This window comes from Acinonyx jubatus, chromosome F2 (assembly GCF_027475565.1).
Source record: "Acinonyx jubatus isolate Ajub_Pintada_27869175 chromosome F2, VMU_Ajub_asm_v1.0, whole genome shotgun sequence".
In the NCBI taxonomy this organism is placed as follows: Eukaryota; Metazoa; Chordata; class Mammalia; order Carnivora; family Felidae; genus Acinonyx; species Acinonyx jubatus.
This window is the reverse complement of record NC_069394.1, coordinates 70763537-70781186: the sequence shown is the minus strand read 5'-3', so window position 1 is coordinate 70781186 and position 17650 is coordinate 70763537. Positions and strand designations below refer to the sequence as shown.

At 41.2% G+C, this 17650-nt stretch overlaps 1 long non-coding RNA gene across 2 annotated transcripts in view; it reads left to right on the top strand.

The window, feature by feature from the left end:
- The window catches only part of LOC113594749 (uncharacterized), a 77303-nt gene that overhangs the window by 54659 nt on the left and 4994 nt on the right, over positions 1–17650 (top strand). For both annotated transcript variants that reach the window (XR_008292606.1, XR_003415187.2), the window contains exons 3-5: positions 3124–3322; positions 8760–10779; positions 11331–11531. This is a non-coding gene — a long non-coding RNA (uncharacterized LOC113594749). The remainder of the gene's footprint in view (positions 1–3123; positions 3323–8759; positions 10780–11330; positions 11532–17650) is intronic.

Below are 17650 nucleotides of genomic sequence, written 5' to 3'. Positions count from 1 at the left end.
AACTCTGTGAAAGAGAAAAAATCACAACCCAAACAAGACAGATATCCAAAATAAGTAAGATAAGTAAGTGACAAAAAACAGTGGGCCGGTTTTAGGCATTTTCTTTTGCGCTCTTGTCCTGAGAGGAAAACTTAATTCACTTTTATGTGTCTCATTTGTCCGTTTGTAAAAATCTTGTAGTATTTGTGTGTGTTTCTGTTTTATAAAAGTCATAATAAGCAGAATTATGTAACAAGTATTTGCTATTTGCAGTGCAAACAGTTATGCTTGAACCTCAGAAACATCTGATAAGGCAGGAGTACTTATTCTCCCATTAAAGAAATGAGATCATGATTCTGCCAGGGTCACTTCTGATTATACATCCTGGGTTCTCTTTCTACACTATTCTGCTTCTAAGGAGTGGTTATTAATAACCAAATTGGGGTCTTTTTAATGTTTGTTTCCTTATTTTTGAGAATGAGAGAGCCCATCACAGGATGGGTAGGGACAGAGAGAGAGAGGGAGAGAGAGATTCCCAAGCAGGCTCTGTGCTGTCAGTGCAGAGCCCGATGCAGGGCTCGATCCCACAAACTGTGGGATCATGACCTGAGCCGAGATCAAGAGTCGGCCGCTTAACCTACTGAGCCACCCAGGCACCCTCATCGCCAAGTTTCTTGATGTTACTGAGGGACCAGGGACTACTTTCTAGCCCAGTAGACTATGGGAAAATTCCTGGCATCTGAATCTTGGCATCTGAGGTAAAGAGAAGGGGTTAGTAGATGTCTTAGCTCTGGCTGCTATAGTAAGACATAGCATGCTAATACCATAGACTTGAGGTGGGGGGCGCTTAAACAACAGAAATTTGTTTTCCCACAGTTCTGGAGACTAGAAAGCCCAAGATCAAGGTCCCTCAGGGTTCACTTCCTCGTGAGAGGTCTCTTTCCAACTTGCAGATGGCTGCCTTCTCCCTGTGTCCTCACACAGTGGAGAGACAGGGAGGTGAACAAAGGGAGGGAGGGAGAGATCAAGAGAGAGAGAGGGAGCCCTGCCCCCTCTTCCTCTTCTTATGAAACACTAATCTCAACATGTGGGTCCCCCACCTCATGACCTCATTTAAACCTAACTATGCCTCAAGGGCCCCACCTCCAAATACTATCATACTTGGGGTTAGCGCTTCAATGTTTGTATTTTGGAGAGACGCCAACGTTCAGTCTGTAACATAGATTTAAGGCAAATGTGTCTGCATGCTGAATTTACAGAACTCAGTGACTACTAGAAGTATAGAATTATAAGGTGAACTCACATCACCTGGCAAATTTTTCTCTTTACAGAAGCTAAATGGGAGAAAATTAAGCGACCTGCCCAGCCACGGTCAATTTATCATTTGCATTTGGTTCTCTCCCATTTTCCTGCTACAACTCATAGCTATCTCATACCTACATCCTTCCTCCCTCCCTATTAAATCCCTCAGTTTCCAGCAACCTGACTTACGCCTTCACTGGATTGCCGGCTGAGCCAAACCCATTCTTCAGAAAAGAACCAGTGAGACACTGATTTCCCCAGAATCCGTTCCCTGAACCCCCAGACTAGTAGAACCAAGACTGCATTCGAAGTCTGGCCACTCCTGGAGGGAAGATGACCTCAAAGTCCCTAAGGCAGATACTGGAAATTCCATCCCCACCCCCACCCCGGGGATCCCTGAGAAGTCCAGGAGCACTTAAGTTCTAGTCAGCTCCACTATCGAGTTCTTGGAGCCACTATGTTAGCTCAGCTTAGGGAATGTCTTGCTGAGCTGTGTTGCTCAGAACTGTGTCGCTCACGTGGCATTGAGATTTCTTCCTCTGAATCCATTAAATGCCATCTCCCTCGACATTCGTGTGAGTGGGAGTTTGGGAAGACAGAGGGATTTTTTTTGGTACCTTTGACGACAGCTTAATACCAGCTGTTGGAGGACCACCTGTGGAGGCTACAGCCACTGCTGGATGGCAGTACCTCATGGTAATAAGGCCTTCTGTCTTCGTCCTTTGCTCCCTTCTCCCAGCCACCAGCTCGGCTACCAAGAGTACCTAGTCGCTTCCTGCACTGGAAAGTTCGACTGTCTTTTCTGTTTGCTTGGCTTCTGCTAAGTCATTTCCTCTTCCCACACCATCACTCACCTTCCACGTAAAGGCCGTTCTCTCCCTAAGAGCAACTCTGGTGCCTGCGGTAAAGAAATAAATGCCCTACCCCGTTTCGCCAGGTGAAATCATGGGCTTAACAACAACTAGACCCTCTGAGCCCAGTCACAGCATTTCTGGCATCTCTACTTTGTTTAATGAGGTGTTCACTTTTTCACACATCTAAAAGCCATCCCAACAGGGTGTTAATAGTCCTCTGGGGCCCTCACCAGGGTGCTGTTGACTGTGTTACCAAACAGCATCCCGATGTTGACAACCTCTCCCTTACCTAGATTTGTCTTCTGACGCTTTGATTCAACACCCCCGGGATCCACTCCCAGGCAGACATTTCTGGATCCTGCTGGTACATGTTAGCACACACGGTTGCTCTTTCGGCAAAGAATCCCTTTCCTCCTCCACCAGGTCCCGCACATTCACAGTCAGGATACACTGAGACTTGACGCTAGATATTGATGGGTGTTCAAGAGGGGAGCTGGGAGCAGATCTTCTGTTTTTAAAGTGCTTGCCCCGTTTGAGGCTTTTGCAATCTTCAAATAAAGAGGAGCCAGGCAGGGGTCCATCTCACAACAAGAGGTCATGAGCAAGAAAGTTCAGGAAACTCTAGCCGGACTCCCCATCTCAAGTTTCAGATCCCCATCCCTTCCCTATCAGCACCTTGACCGTGGTCTAGGCAACCAAGGTCAGCTGAGAATTAAGCGTTCCCCGATGGTTGTCATTCACAATTCAGTCCTGTGCCTGACCTGGAGCTTTCTCTGCCCTGTGGCTGAAGACAGTGGAGGCTAGGGCTTGGGCATGGTGGTAGGGATCTCTAAATGTGCACAAAATCTCTCTGATTGTCACACTTCCCTTTAAAAATTGCAGTTAGCCCAAGCCTGCCATTTTCTTTCTTCGTGCATCATTGGTGTCCAGACAGCAACAGCTGTGGCTATGCAACTCCGCCATCTTTGTATGTTTTATTCCCCACCAGACCTTTCGAACTCCAGACATACTCCACCGCGGTGCATCCCTTCGGCTCGGGTGCCACTGCAGTGGACACGTGCCTTAGCAGTGACACCATGATGGGGCGCGCCGGTGCCTCCGCTACCAGCAAGGATGGGTCCCCGGTGCCAGCCAAGATCTGATCCGACTCTAGTGTCCCACTCTAACACTGTTGGCTGTTGCCTCAGGTAGAATCCAAACTTAGCCTGAACCCTGTGGGGATGGGCGCCTAGAACAACAGATCGCCCCGTAGAGTTGTCCCATCTTTGAGGCAGGGGGGTCAGGGTTTGTACTCCGCTGTCCGTCACACCCCAATTCCGGCAATATCGAATCTAGAACAGTGTGAATCGTCTGTGCCTTGAAGATGTCGCTTCTTCCTGGGTCTTTGATCTTGGGCAAATCACTTACCTCTTCTAAACCTCAGATAGCTTCTCTGAAAATGGGGAGATGAATTTCTATTTCAGAAGATTATTGGGAGAACTAAAGGAAACAAATAGACGTGAAGTCTTTGTGTGACACGCTTAGATCAGTGCCGTAAGGAGCACTGTAAATGTCCATTCCCAATCCTCTCCCACAGTCCCAACATTTAACTACCCTTTGATTTGCAGCAGGTTCACCTTTCTGAACATGGATGAACTATGTCAATTCTTCCTTCCCGCAAATCTCACAAGACTGCTGTAGCATCAGAAACATACACAAGAGTATTCTTTTTAATGGTGGCAAAAGGCACACGGCATAGAATTTAGCATTTTATTTTCGAGAGTTGAGTCTTGTTAAGGGTATTCACATTATTGGGCAACCGATCTCTAGGACTTTTTCACCTCATAAACCTGAAACTCTATTAAAAACCACCTTTCCATTCCCAGTCCCCCCAGCCCCTGGCAACCAGCTTTCTACTATCTCTGTGAATCTGACTGCTTTGGATACCTCATGTAAGTGGAATCATACAGTATCTGCCTTCTTGTAACTGGCTTATTTCATTGGGCATAATGTCCTTAAGGTTCATCCATGTTGTGGCATGTGTCGGAATTTCCTTCCCTTTTAAGGCTGAATGATAAATATTCTAGCCTTTGTATACACCACATTTTGTGTTTCCATTTACCCACCAGTGTACCTACACTTGGATTGCTACCACTTTTTGGCTACCACTTTTTGATACTGTAAACATGGCTGTACAAATATCTCTTCAAGTACACGCATTCGGTGCAATTGCTGGATTGTCCGGTAGTTTTATTTTTAATCTTTTGAGGAACTTCCATACTATTTTCCATAGTGGCCGCACCATTTTACATTCTCATCAGTGGGACACAGGGCTTCCAATCTCTCCATCTCCATATTCTTGCAAACACTCGCTGCGAGCGTGCGTTTCATTTTTGTTTTTATATTAGCCATCCTGGTGTGTGTGGAAAATACTTTTAAACCTAGTTAATATCATTAACATTTAACACTTTGTTAGTCTCTGTAATGTTTAATTTTATGTGTCAATTTGACTGGCCTAAGGGATGCCCAGAGAGCAATAACACATTATTTTTGAGTGTGTCCGTGAAGGGCATGGTCACAAGAGATGAGCATTTGCTTTGGTAGACAGAATAAAGATCAACCTCACCAATGCAGGTAGGCATAATCCAATCTGTTGGGGGCCTGAGTAGAACAAAAAGTCAGAGGAAGGGCAGATTTGCTCTCTGCTGAGCTGATACATCCATCATCTCCTGCCCTCAGACATAAGCAGTCCTGGTACCTGGGCGTTTGCACTTGGACTAGGACTTACACCATTGGTTTTCCTAGTCTACCGCTTGCAGAGGGCAGATTGGAATGTCCCACGCTTCCATAATCACATCAATCAATTCCTATAATAAATATAACATAACATAAATGTGCATATGTCTGCATTTCATGTACATGTAAAGATATCTCCTGTTGATTCTGTTTCTCTAGAGAACCGTCACTAATACAGTCTCTATAACTTTTTGCTACCGACAGGCAAATCTTCCCGGTTTGTAGGAGCTCAAAAATCATTAGCATGCTCATTTCAAATTCCAAGTTTTCCTTGAAAGTTAAGGTTTCCAAAGCTTGACTCTTCTATTATTCTGTTGATATAATGCTATATAATATGAATAAAAACAAGAAAGAGAACTGTAACGTATGATCCGGTATGCAATAATAAAAGTCCCTAAATCTCTGAGTGCAAACATAAATGATTCTTTATTATTTTTTATTTAAAAATGTTTTTACTGTTTATTTATTTTTGAGAGAGAGACAGAGACAGAGTGTGAGCAGGGGAGGGGCAGAGAGAGAGGGAGACACAGAATCCGAAGCAGGCTCCGGGCTCCGAGCTGTCAGCACAGAGCCCAACGCGGGGCTCGAACCTACAAACTGTGAGATCATGACCTGAACCGAAGTCAGACACTTAACCAACTGAGCCACTCAGGTGCCCCAATGATTCTTTAATTCTTAATTTGAAATCAAGGCTTTTTTTTTTGATTCAATGCATAGTCCAACTACAATTCATTAACTCTAGGATGGATCCTGTCTGAAGTCTCATGGGCACAATTTCTTACATGTTTTGTTAGCAATAAATGAACGGAATAATTTTAACTTATGTTCTCCATTCTGTATTTTAAATGGAACATTATAGCACAGAAAAATAAACCATTACATCATAATACCTACAGAAAAAAAAAAGTAGTGTTTTGTTAAGTGTTGACAGATTTGTGCCTGGATACTCAGTCCTATATCTTAGAAGGTGTCTTTTCCTAAAGTTATAACCTTAAAAAAGATCACATTCCAAAACATGTAAAATGAGAGCCGCAGAAAGAGAGGAAAGAGAGGAGGGGACAAAAAGAATATTTGAAGCAATAATGGTCAAAATTTCCCAGTTTGATGAAAAACATCAATCTACACATCCAAGAAGCTCTAACTGCCAAGTAGGATGGAAAGAACAGGAGTAAGGAGGAATTAACTTTGTCAAGGATTTCGTGTTTAACTTTGTAACTATGTGAATAAATTTTCAAATTTAAGATAATTTTTTCTAATTGATTCTTATTTGTAATTGAATTACTTGGTTATTTTTGTCTTTACTCTCTATCTCACTCCACGGGGTGACAGCATTGTAGGACAGGGAGAGTCGGTAGAAGCTTAGGTCATTCTGCTGTCTAAAACCTAATGCCATGGTGGGGAAGGGTATGGAAAGGAATATGAAAAACTGCCATTGTCAAAACCCATATGTTATTAAGAGCATAAAATCAAACTAAATAAAAGCCTTAATGTGCATGCAAATGGAATAAAAATCTGAGTGAAGTTCAGCCTAAGGTGGAACGCTTTAAATATTCTGTAAGTTCATGGACCATGTCTCATTTGCTTAGCAATGTTCCCATGAAGCTTATAGTCATGGCCTAGAAGTCTAATATTTTGTTAAAGTTTAGCAGATCCTTTATTAGGACAATTTTAGGGGTAATACATTTAAAACAACATGAAATTAGGAATTTTTGTATTGCAAAACTGTTTTGAAATGTGTTCGTAAATCTTATATCTTGTAAAACACAAGCACAAAGCTAAAAGCCATAAACTGCCTTGGAAAGTTGTGATTGAAAATGAGATCATTCAAATCCAAAATCGATTTTCCTGAATTACAAAGAATATTTACAGAAGCTGGATGATTAATTTTTAGCATTTGCTAATTTATCTTGACTTTTCTTTCACCGAAAAATAAAATAAAATAACTGAAAGGTGTGGAGAATATGGTGGAAAATATTTTTGTTGTTTTTTTTACTTAAAAAACATAACATCCAACTTATTAAAAACTTAAAAGAATAGTATAAAGATTCCTGTATGCCTTTTGTTTGGCTTCCCAACTGTAAATAGTTTATACATTTACTTTCTCATTCTGTCTCTCTGTCTCTCTCACACATATGTGTAATTTTTTTCTGAACTAACTGAAAATAAATTGCAAACGTGACTCTAGATATTTTTTGGTGGATATTTCCTAAAATACAAAGACACTATTCTATATAATCACAGCACCACCAACTATATAATGAAATAAACACTGATGTAGCATGACCGTCTAATCCACAGGACCCATTCAGATTTTGTCAAATTTTACAATAATTCCATTTGGAGAAAAGAATTGTCTAGAGGTCCAAGATCAAATCCAGGATGATTCGTTGCATTTAGCTGCCAACTCTCTAGACTCTTGCAATTTAAACAGTTCTTCCACCTTTCTTTGACTTCCTTGAACCTGACAGCTTTTGGTGGGAAGCTGACACAATTTGGTGATAATTTGACAGTTATTTTCCATAATACTGCTTAATTTTGATGAATATAACGACATACGTTTCTTTCTAAAAATGAACAGCAGAAAGAAACTTCAAACTACTGTAAAATAATCAGCATTCTCTCTATGCCCTATATCTCACCTCAGCGCTGCAGTTTAAATAAGAAAAAGCACCCTTACAAGAAAGGGAAGAAAAAGAAGGGAGGTGAAAGAAAATGAAATCAATAAGAAAATCTTCAGAACGAGAGAAATAACTTCTGCAACATTTTATTTAAGCCATAATACTCTCTCATAAGTATTAAATCCTAGATCTAATCCAGTAAAAAAAATAATAATAATAACCAGTATCTATGTATAAATAGGGCACTCTAGTAAATAGTTCAATGTAGGTAGGTACCTAATGTCTCTTTCTACGCTTGAAATTCTGGCTTCGTCTTTGTACTTTGCATTGCCTGAAGCTTTTGCAGAACCAAACTATGAATGTCTCGCACCCATTCCTCCATAGAAAAGTTTTCTCTTTATTGGAACTCATCTCTTTTACTTCGTTGTCTGATTTTCAGCTGGTGTTTTGGCAGATTAACTGTTGGGCATCTGTTATTTAATGACTGCATTGTCATTCTGTTATCATTTATGTTGTTACTTATTTCTCAATAAATGTAATTCAGTCAACAAGTAAACTTCTCTTCCATGAAAACAATGAGTATTCATAATCATAAAAATTATTTTCTGGATGAAATTTTCCGTTATGTATTTGCAACATCAGACTAAAAATTTTTTTTAATTTTTTTTTAACATTTTGAGAGACAGAAAAAGACCGAGCACAAGCAGGGGAGGGGGCAGAGAGGGAGGGAGACACAGAATCTAAAGCGGGGCTCCAGGCTCTGAGCTGTCAGCACAGAGCCCGATGCAGGGCTCAAACCCACAAACCATAAGATCATGACCTGAGCCAAAGTGAGATGCTTAACGAACTGAGCCACTCAGGCGCCCCCCAGACTACAAATTTTTGAGAAGTATATACATAATACCTAGGAATGCATTTGCTGTGGTGACATCATCACATTTCATTCATATAAACATTCACATTTTATTATCTTTAAAAATTATACAGTGCTTTGATCAACACGGCAATGGCTGGTTAAGCTCTCATTTCTTTCATGAATCTTGTGGTTTGTGATCTATTACTCACTGATCCAGTTCCCCAAGATTTTAGAAAAATCTTTACAGTATTAGCTCTGGATCGCATAGCGTTTTTATAAATCGGAATGATATTTTAACTTACCTAAAGGATATAGGTTAATTCCTTGCGATTTCCCTTGTAACTCCTATGTATTCTCCCTTTTTTCTCTGTACAGATTTATCATGCAGCTCCATAGGCCCAAGAGATGCAATAATGTAACAGACAAGATCTTTTAAGGAAATTTTATCCAACATTCTTAATTGGAAGGCATTTGAGAGGAGCACAGAGAAACCAAGTGCCCAGGTTTCCTGATACCAGTTCTGCAAATCCTCGCTACACTACGCACCAAGAGACCTGCCGTCTTCATAAAGTTGATGTCTTCCGCAAAAAACAAAACAACACAAAACAAGAAGCCGGCACAGAGTATGTTCTGTGTATCTATGACAGAACGCCGAAGCACCCTCTATTTGGGCAGGCTGACCTCTTCGTGGCGAATACAGTGTGGGGAGGATGGAGATAATAGCCGGTTAGAACAGACCGCGCAGCCAGATCAGGCACATACCCAGGCCAGCTGTCCAGGCCTTGCCGACAACCTTCTATAGCCTCACCTCTAAATAAACATGTAACAAATATCTCATGGATATCCATTTGAAAGGTCAGCAAATGATTAGCCTGCCCAGAGGGCCCACATGTTTCCATCCAGCCCTGCGTGATTTGAGACCATTTCCTGCACCAGGGTGCCAAAAGAGAAATGGGATGCAGTTTCAACTAGCCATTTGAGAAATTCTAATCAAACCTTCCAGAGGCTTTAACCAAATAAACCAATCCAATGTGTATTTTAAAAATGGTCTGAGAATGTAAAGGGCAAGGAAAGGGAATGGGAGACAGAACAGAGTAGGGATATAAACATAACATAGAACAGCCGGATAAGAAATGGAAGTTTTAATCAAGTAACTGCTGTTTTGTACAACTGGTTTGGTTAGCATTTACTAACAGATGAGACTTGCCTTTGCTGAATTGATGTGAATAGACTGTTTCCTTCTTGGTCGGGCAGACGTGATATGCAGAGGAAGCAAAGTCGTAATTTACTTGTAAGAGGAGTTACATCAGCATCGTGATGGCAAAAGATGTCCCTCATTTTTGTCGCCCCGACAGCGAAAGTTCAGCATCCATGGGCAAGGGTGTGTTTGCGGTAACTGTGGCATCCAACACCACCTGCTAAGGGATCCAGGACGAGTCTCACCTATCAATTCATCAGGCAATAGGCAGACGGACCTTGGTGCTAGCTGTGGATCTTGTAATGGCACCTTAACTGGCTTCAGCCCGTCTTAGCTGTGGTCCAGAAGCTCCTGGAGAACACTGACTTAGGCAATTGCCTGTGCACGAGAGAGCCTTTGGGGAAGTCCACGATTACAGAGAAGAAGTGCCAGCACACTGCTGCAGCAAACAACCAGTTTGGCCGCCTTCGAGATGGCAGTCAAGACTGGAGGAGATGACGCGAGGATAGCCACGCAGAAGTTCAAGGAACAGGAACAATCAAGGTCACGTAACACCACCAGAAGCTCGTAATAAGCTTCCTGTACGCAAACTGAACACATGAGGATCTGCAGTTTACCAGACAAATAAATCAAAATAGCAGCTCTAAGGAAATTCAGTAAGCTATAAGAAAACAAAGCCAAATGGGTACAGAAACTGTGACACAGAGTGGAGGTTCCTCAAAAATGTTTAATGTAGAACTACTATATGATTCTTCAATCCCATTTCTGTGTATGGATCCAAAGGAAATGAAAACAAGATCTTGACAAAATATCTTCACTTCCATGTCAGTTCAGCACTATGCACGGTAGCCAGGATATGGAACAACCTAAGTGTCCGTCAACAGACGAATGGATAAAGAAGATACGATGTGTCGCATTATTACGTTGTGCTGTAATGAAATATATAACGGGATATTATTCGGCCACAGGAAGGAAGGAAATCCTGCCATTTGCGACCATATGGATGGACCTTGAGGGCATGAGGCTAAATAAGATAAATCAGAGAAAGACAAAGCCTGTACGGTATCACTTCTATGTGGAACCTAAAACTACTGAACTCATAGAAACAGAGAGTAGAAGGGTGGTTACCAGTGGCTGAGCAGTGGGGGAAATGGAGAAATGTTGGTCAAAGGGTACAAACTTCCAGCTATACGATGAGTAAGTCTGAAGCTAATAATTCTGTATTATTCTATATTGAAAGTTGTTAAGAGAGAAAATCTTGAATAGTCTCACCTGCAAAAGGGAAAACTGGTAATTATATGACATGTTGGAGATGTTAGCTGACACTGTGGTCGTAGCAATCATTTTGCAAAATACAAGTTTATCAAGTCAACACCTACATCTTAAAGTTACCCAATGTCATGTGTCAGTTGTATCTCAGTGAAGCTAGAAAATAAATGAATCGTGTAGCAATTTCAGTTAACATTTATCGGTTACGTCATATTACTGAACATCCTGCCAGATCCTTTTGCGTGCAATCTTACTGAATTCTCATAATCACCTAAAGAAATGGGATTTCCGCTGTGTGTGCAGACCATCATCCTGGTTGCTACAGAAGTTAGGAGTTAGGAGTAGGAAAAGGGGAGAAAATGAAAAAACATTTACACGTGAACCCTCATGTTTGTACTGGTTATCTACTTATTGGTGCAAAATGAATCCACTGAAAACTTAGTGACTTGAAAACAATACTCCTTTGTCCTCTCTCACAGTGTCCACGCATCAGGAATGGGGCAGGACGTGTTGGACATGCCTTTCCTCCGCAATGCCTGCGGCCTCAGGTGGAACACTCAAAGTCTGGGGGCAGAAATCACCGGAAGATTTACTCACATACATCTAGTGGTTGAGTCTGGCCTTGGGTCACAGATCTGGCCAGTCCCAGGCTTCCTTACATCATAGCTCTGGATTCTGAGGTAAGCATCATGGAGGGCGTAGAAGGAGAGGAGCTCGAACCTTTCTGTGACCCAGCCTAAGAAGTCACATGGGATCCCTTCAGTCATACCCCACTGGGCCAGTTGAGATAGTCACAAATCTTGTCCTGTTTCCAGAGGAGGGACTATAACCCCAGCAGCCCCATCTCTGGGTGGGTCAGTCATACTGTAAAAAGAGTCTTTGGGATGGGATAAATACATTGGAGCAGCCACCAATGAGAAACAGAATTCCCCACAACCTTATACTTTGGTAAAGCCTTTAGGGTGAGCTCTGAAGTTAGCCAACACCAAGAAACATGCCTCATGCAGGACTCCATGGGTGGTCAGAGAAGGGAAGCATTAGAGATGATTTCAGACTAAGGATTAAGGCGGGCTTTATAGAGGAAGCAGTATTTGAATTCTATCCGACTGGGAAGCATTTTGATTCGTTTATTCATTGTATGCCTACTTGGTGTATGGATGGTAATGTGCTAAGTGGAGAATATAATGGAAACTTCTACTCCCAAGGCACAAGGTTGAAGGTGATCTCAAAAGAGGGCCTCAGGACTTCCTCAGTGGGGAACTATTCGTTTGCACCCTTGCTTCTCTCCGCTCACCATCATATTCCTTCTTGTGTTGCCGGAAGCTCACAGAGGTGCAGAGATCATGAATCATACTTCCCCTGACTTCCCTTTAGTCTCTGCTCCAACAGAGAGCAGGACCATGGGAGACATGGCACTAAATAATTTGGGGACCAAGCTGGAAATTGCTTTGTATTTATTTTTTTAGTTTTTTTTTAAGTTTTATTTATTTAAGTAATCTCTACACCCAACATGGGGCTCGAACTCACAACCCAGGGATCAAGAGTCACATGCTCTTCTGACTGAGCCAGACAGCACCCCTGTTCAATATTTCTAAAGGAAAAAATTCTACAAAACACTGAATGGAATGAAATAATCTATTTGTAGACTATTGAGTTGCCAGTGTTTAAATCATCAAAGAAACCAAATTTCTTGTGATGTGTGAACTCAACAATTTAAAACACACAGAAGCAAATATTTTTATAATTTCTCTTTTCTGTTTTATTTCAATATATCCCATTTCTTCTCTCTACCCATGTGATTCCACATGGAATAGAGATCAAAGCTTTTACTTGTTGATGAGGAAATGCACAGAAAAACCTAAACATTTACAGTAATTAACAGTTGGACCAGAGAAACTAGAAATGTCAAAGCCATGACTGCGACTTTTTAAATCCCATCAATTATTCTGTCCCTGAGCAAGTGAAACTTTCAGCAATACTAGGGCATTGTCTTTTTTTAAATAGCTCCAAGTCTTGTATTTTACTACAGAACAACTTCCTAAAGTAGGATATGCCCCAGATTTATACAAGAGCAGTTCAGTAAAATATTCACTGTTTTTAAACCCATACACATATTTAAAAAAAAAAACCAAAAACTGACTTTGGGAACTCACTGCAAATTCCAAGCCTCTGTTCTGATCATGAAACATTGACCATGACTCAACTGTGATTTCTTTCCTCATATAGATGAGATTTGCTTATAGCTTTAGACTTATCTTGAAAGTAGATCATCAAATACCTTTACAGTTAAGAATTTTGCAGATTGTACTTGTAATAGAGGATCAAGGCATGGTTATTTAAAAACCAGTGATTTCAAAAGGCTAAGAATTTCATAGGGTAAGAACATTAATTTACTAGGTTGGAAAATATTTTTTTACCACAGAGATGGAATGATCCTAAACTCTTGTTTCTCCCTTCTGAAGCTCTTTAGAAGTGGCTCAGAGATAAAGTTCAAATACAACGAACTTTAGATAAACCAGCTCATCAGGTTTAAGCGAATTCAGAGGCCTTCCCACTGTGAGTAAAACCCTAGATAGTCTGTCTGTTGTGCTGTCAGAAGCAGCATTCTGTGATTCACATCAAGCCTTAAAAGTACAGAATGATTACTAGGCGTGGTCTAAGCAGCTCAAGGCAGCCACATACTTATTCATATGGTGATCTCTTAGGTAAAACCACACTACCAAAGAATAAGGATCTAAAAATATGAGGGTATGTTGTAAGAATGTATCAAAATAATATAAGGATCCACAATAAAACTAGCTGATAAGAACCCCAAAATATGAGAGGTGGGGAAGAACCACCACCAATGATAAGACCCACTTGGCATCTGCACTCATGTGGGAGGAAATGGAAAGAGCAAAATGGGGTATCCGAGTACCCTGAGAAAAGGGGGATCCAAAATCACCAGCAGGTACTGTCTAAGCATGAAAAGACTGTCAGAGGAGTCTACAAATTTCATTCATGGAGGAGAGCAAGGGAGCCTGAGGAAAGGTCAGCAGGTGCCAAAATGGTCTTGGTCCTTGGAATTCACAAAACTTGTAATCCTGAGCTCACTTCTAGAGCAGACCTCTCACTAAGGAGAAATCGATGACAATCTAGGTTGCAGGACATCAGGGCAAAGAAAAGAGAAATCCGGATAAACATGGGGGGAAAGAGAGCAGAGGAAACAGAGCTCAGAGAATAGGCCATGTCTTAATTATTTCATAGAAAGAACAGACCAAGGAGCTTTAGAGCTATGAAGCTAGAAATATATCCTGGCCCACCCCTGCCTTCTTAAAAGTACAGAAAAACTCCTATCACTTAAAAATGAGCGACACAGGGGCGCCTGGGTGGCTCAGTTGGTTGAGCAGCTGACTCTTGATTTCGGCTCGGTCATGATCTCAGGGTTGTGGGATGGAGCCCTGTGTCAGACTCCATGCTGACAGCTTAAGATTTTTTCCTCTCTCTTGCTCTTTCTCCCCACCTCTGCGCCTCCCCCGCCCCCCCTCCACCATGCACGATCTCTCTCTCTCTCTCTCTCTCTCTCTCTCTCTCAAAAAAAGAAAAAAAATGAGCAACAGGAAAGAATCATAGTCAATTTCTATACAATGTTATTATTATTACAAAGAAAGAAAAAAGTGAGGGAGGAAGCAAGGGAAGGAAGAATATCCTTACAATCAATGAAAGAAAAACATGCCCAGAGAGCAAATAAAACTGTTACCTAATGTCTCCATATGAACTAAAAAAAAATTAACATAATTGTAGAAAGTATTAAAGAATAGCATAAATCAGAATTGGAAAAATGTGGAAATAAAGTGATTGGAAAAAAGGAATATTTGAAGAAGTTGTCGGAACTCAAAAACTACATTTATTTAGTTACTTATTTGAACATTTTTTTCAAAATAAAGAAAAATCATGCAAACTGGAATAAACACAATACAAAATGCCCTAAAAGAGCGTTATAAAATTGAAAGAACAAATATTTTTAAAACCAAAAATGTCATTTTTGAAGGCGAAAGGGAAGACCCAATATACACATAGGAGTCCCCAAAGAAATAAGTAATGGATGAGAACAAATAAATCTGTAATTTAAGCAAATTTTCCTGAATGAAAAAAGACTTGAGCCTAACCTGGATACTTGAGAATATTGGCCCACAGCTGTCAATACTGACATGTATTCCAGGAACACAGTCTTCAAAAGGAAAGAAAGAAAACCTTTGGGTATTCAGCAAAAATACCAAGTCAGTCAGTAAGAAAGTAAAGAAAATCAGTTGCCATCTCACTTTTCAGGAGCAACACCGTAGGCTAGAAGACAATGGCATGATATTTTAAAATATGCAAAAAGGAAAATTCAAGCCAAGAGTTTTGTATTCCACTAAATGGATCTTCAAGTTTAAGAACCATGTACTGATGGCTTTGAATTCCAGGAATATGGTTTTGACAAATTCTCCCTGTCAATTTATTACATAATTAGCTTCAGACTACCAATATGGAGGGGATACATTGACGTAATACTCGATAATGGCTGTGAGATAGAATAGTATTTAGTAATGCAGTCTGGTTATGTTACAGCCATCGAAGCTTGATGGAAGAATGGCCAGAGTATATGACAGTAGAGTAACTTCATTTCTAGGCATTAAGTAGTAAAACGACACTACATCAAATCAGATGGTATGGAGATGAAGAGAAGAGAAAATATGAGGACACTGGCTAATTTCAATATTGCTCCTAGTGGGGAAAAAAATAGGCAATAACCAAAAAAGAGAGCACTAAATGTTTTATATATAGTATAAAGACAACCTTGAGAACAAAAATATAAAACTTTCTGGAGAACATATTCACTTACACATTTAAAACAAAAAAGAACACTTTCTTAAAGTTTATTTATTTTGAGAGAGAGCGAGAGAGCAGGGAAGGGCAGAGAGAGAGAGAGAGAAAGAGAATCCCAAGCAGGCTCCCAGCTGTCAGCATGGAGCCCGACGTGGGGCTCGATGTCAACGACCATGAGATCATGTCCTGAGCCAAAATTAAGAGTTGGACATTTAACCGACTGAGCCACCCAGGCGCCCCAGGAAGAACATTTTAATGGTTTCCAAAGAATGAAGGATGAAATAGGGTAGAGGGATCATAAGTTAGTCCTTTTTTGAAGATATCTTGTTCTGTAGATTTGACTTTGGAAGGTTATAAATATTTTATACAATCTTAAAGCAAAATGAAAATTCTAAAAAGCAGTTTCTGGAGTTCCATTTCTGGGATGAAAACATATGCACCTCCATGGACCCAACCCAAGCAAAGTTCATGAAAATTATTCTTCTAACTTTTAAGTCTCTGGGAATTTCCCAAGGGCATACAGCAAATGAATCACGATTTAGTCAAGAAAATCTCCTGAAACTTATAGGAAGAATGACAGTGTGCACTTGAGCTATAACCCACCCACTCCCAGCCCTCTGCCAGCTAAGTTTGATAGAAGCCCCACTCTGGGCGGATGAGGCCGAGAAGACAGGTCTCCCTTCCTCCTCGACTCCTAAAGAAGGATTGTAGTATCTCACCAGGAGAGGCAGTCTGCCAGCATTTCTCATCCCCACCAACTGTAAGATGAAAAAGCTAAATTCCTGCTGAGAACAGCTGAGAGGTCAGGGCTCCCTTCCCCCACCTGGTCCCTCCTCCTCAGACAGACAGGCAGAGGCTGACTCCCAGTCACAGCATGCCAGGAATGCTCAGGGGCTCTGACCACCTTCACCCCAGCTGACTTGTAGGGCAGGGCGCTTCGGGTGGCCAGGTGGGGGGTGGAATTCACAACTGCAAAGGCCTACGTAAAAACAAGAAAAAAGATCTTAAATCCACAACCTATCTTTCACCTTCTGTCCCTAGAAAAAGAAGAAAAAACAGCACAAAGCAAGCAGAAGAAAGGAAATAAGGATTAGTAGTGAAATAAATAAAACAGTGTAAGAACAATAAGTCTGTGAAACCAAACGTTGGTTCTTTGAAAAGATCAAAAATATTGGTGAAACTTGACCTAGATTAAGAAAGAAGAGGGCACCTGGGTGGCTCAGTCGGTTAAGCGTCCGACTTCGGCTCAGGTCATGATCTCACGATCCGTGAGTTCGAGCCCCGCGTCAGGCTCTTTGCCGACAGCTCAGAGCCTGGAGTGTGTTTCAGATTCTGTGTCTCCCTCTCTCTGCCCTCCCTGTTCATGCTCTGGCTCTCTCTGTCTCAAAAATAAATAAACGTTAAAAAAAAAAATTAAGAAAAAAAGAAAGAAAGAAGAAAAGAGAAGATTCAAATTAATAAAAACATAAAAGAAAGGGGCACCTGAGTGGCCCAGTCGGTTAAGCGACTCTTGATCTCGGCTCAGGTCATGATCTCACACTTCGTGGGTTCAAGCCCTGCATCTCTGTGCTGATGGCGTGAGCCTGCTTAGGATTCTGTCTCTCCTTCTCTCTGCCCCTCCCCTACTTGTGCTCTTCCTCCCTCTCAAAATAAATAAATAAACTTAAAAAAAATTTTTTTAAACATAAAAGAGGAAATATCGCTACCAATACATAAATAAAAATAATTGTAAAGGAATACTATGGGGGTGCCTGGGTGGCTCAGTCAGTTAAGTGTCCGTCTCTTGATTTCCACTCAGGTCACAATCTCATGGTTGGTGGGTCTGAGCCCCACATCGGACTCCAAGCTAACAGTGTGGAGCCTCCGTGGGATATTCTCTCTCTCTGCCCCTCCCCCACTCACACTCACACAGTCTCTCTTTCTGAAAATAAATAAATAAGCTTTAAAAAAA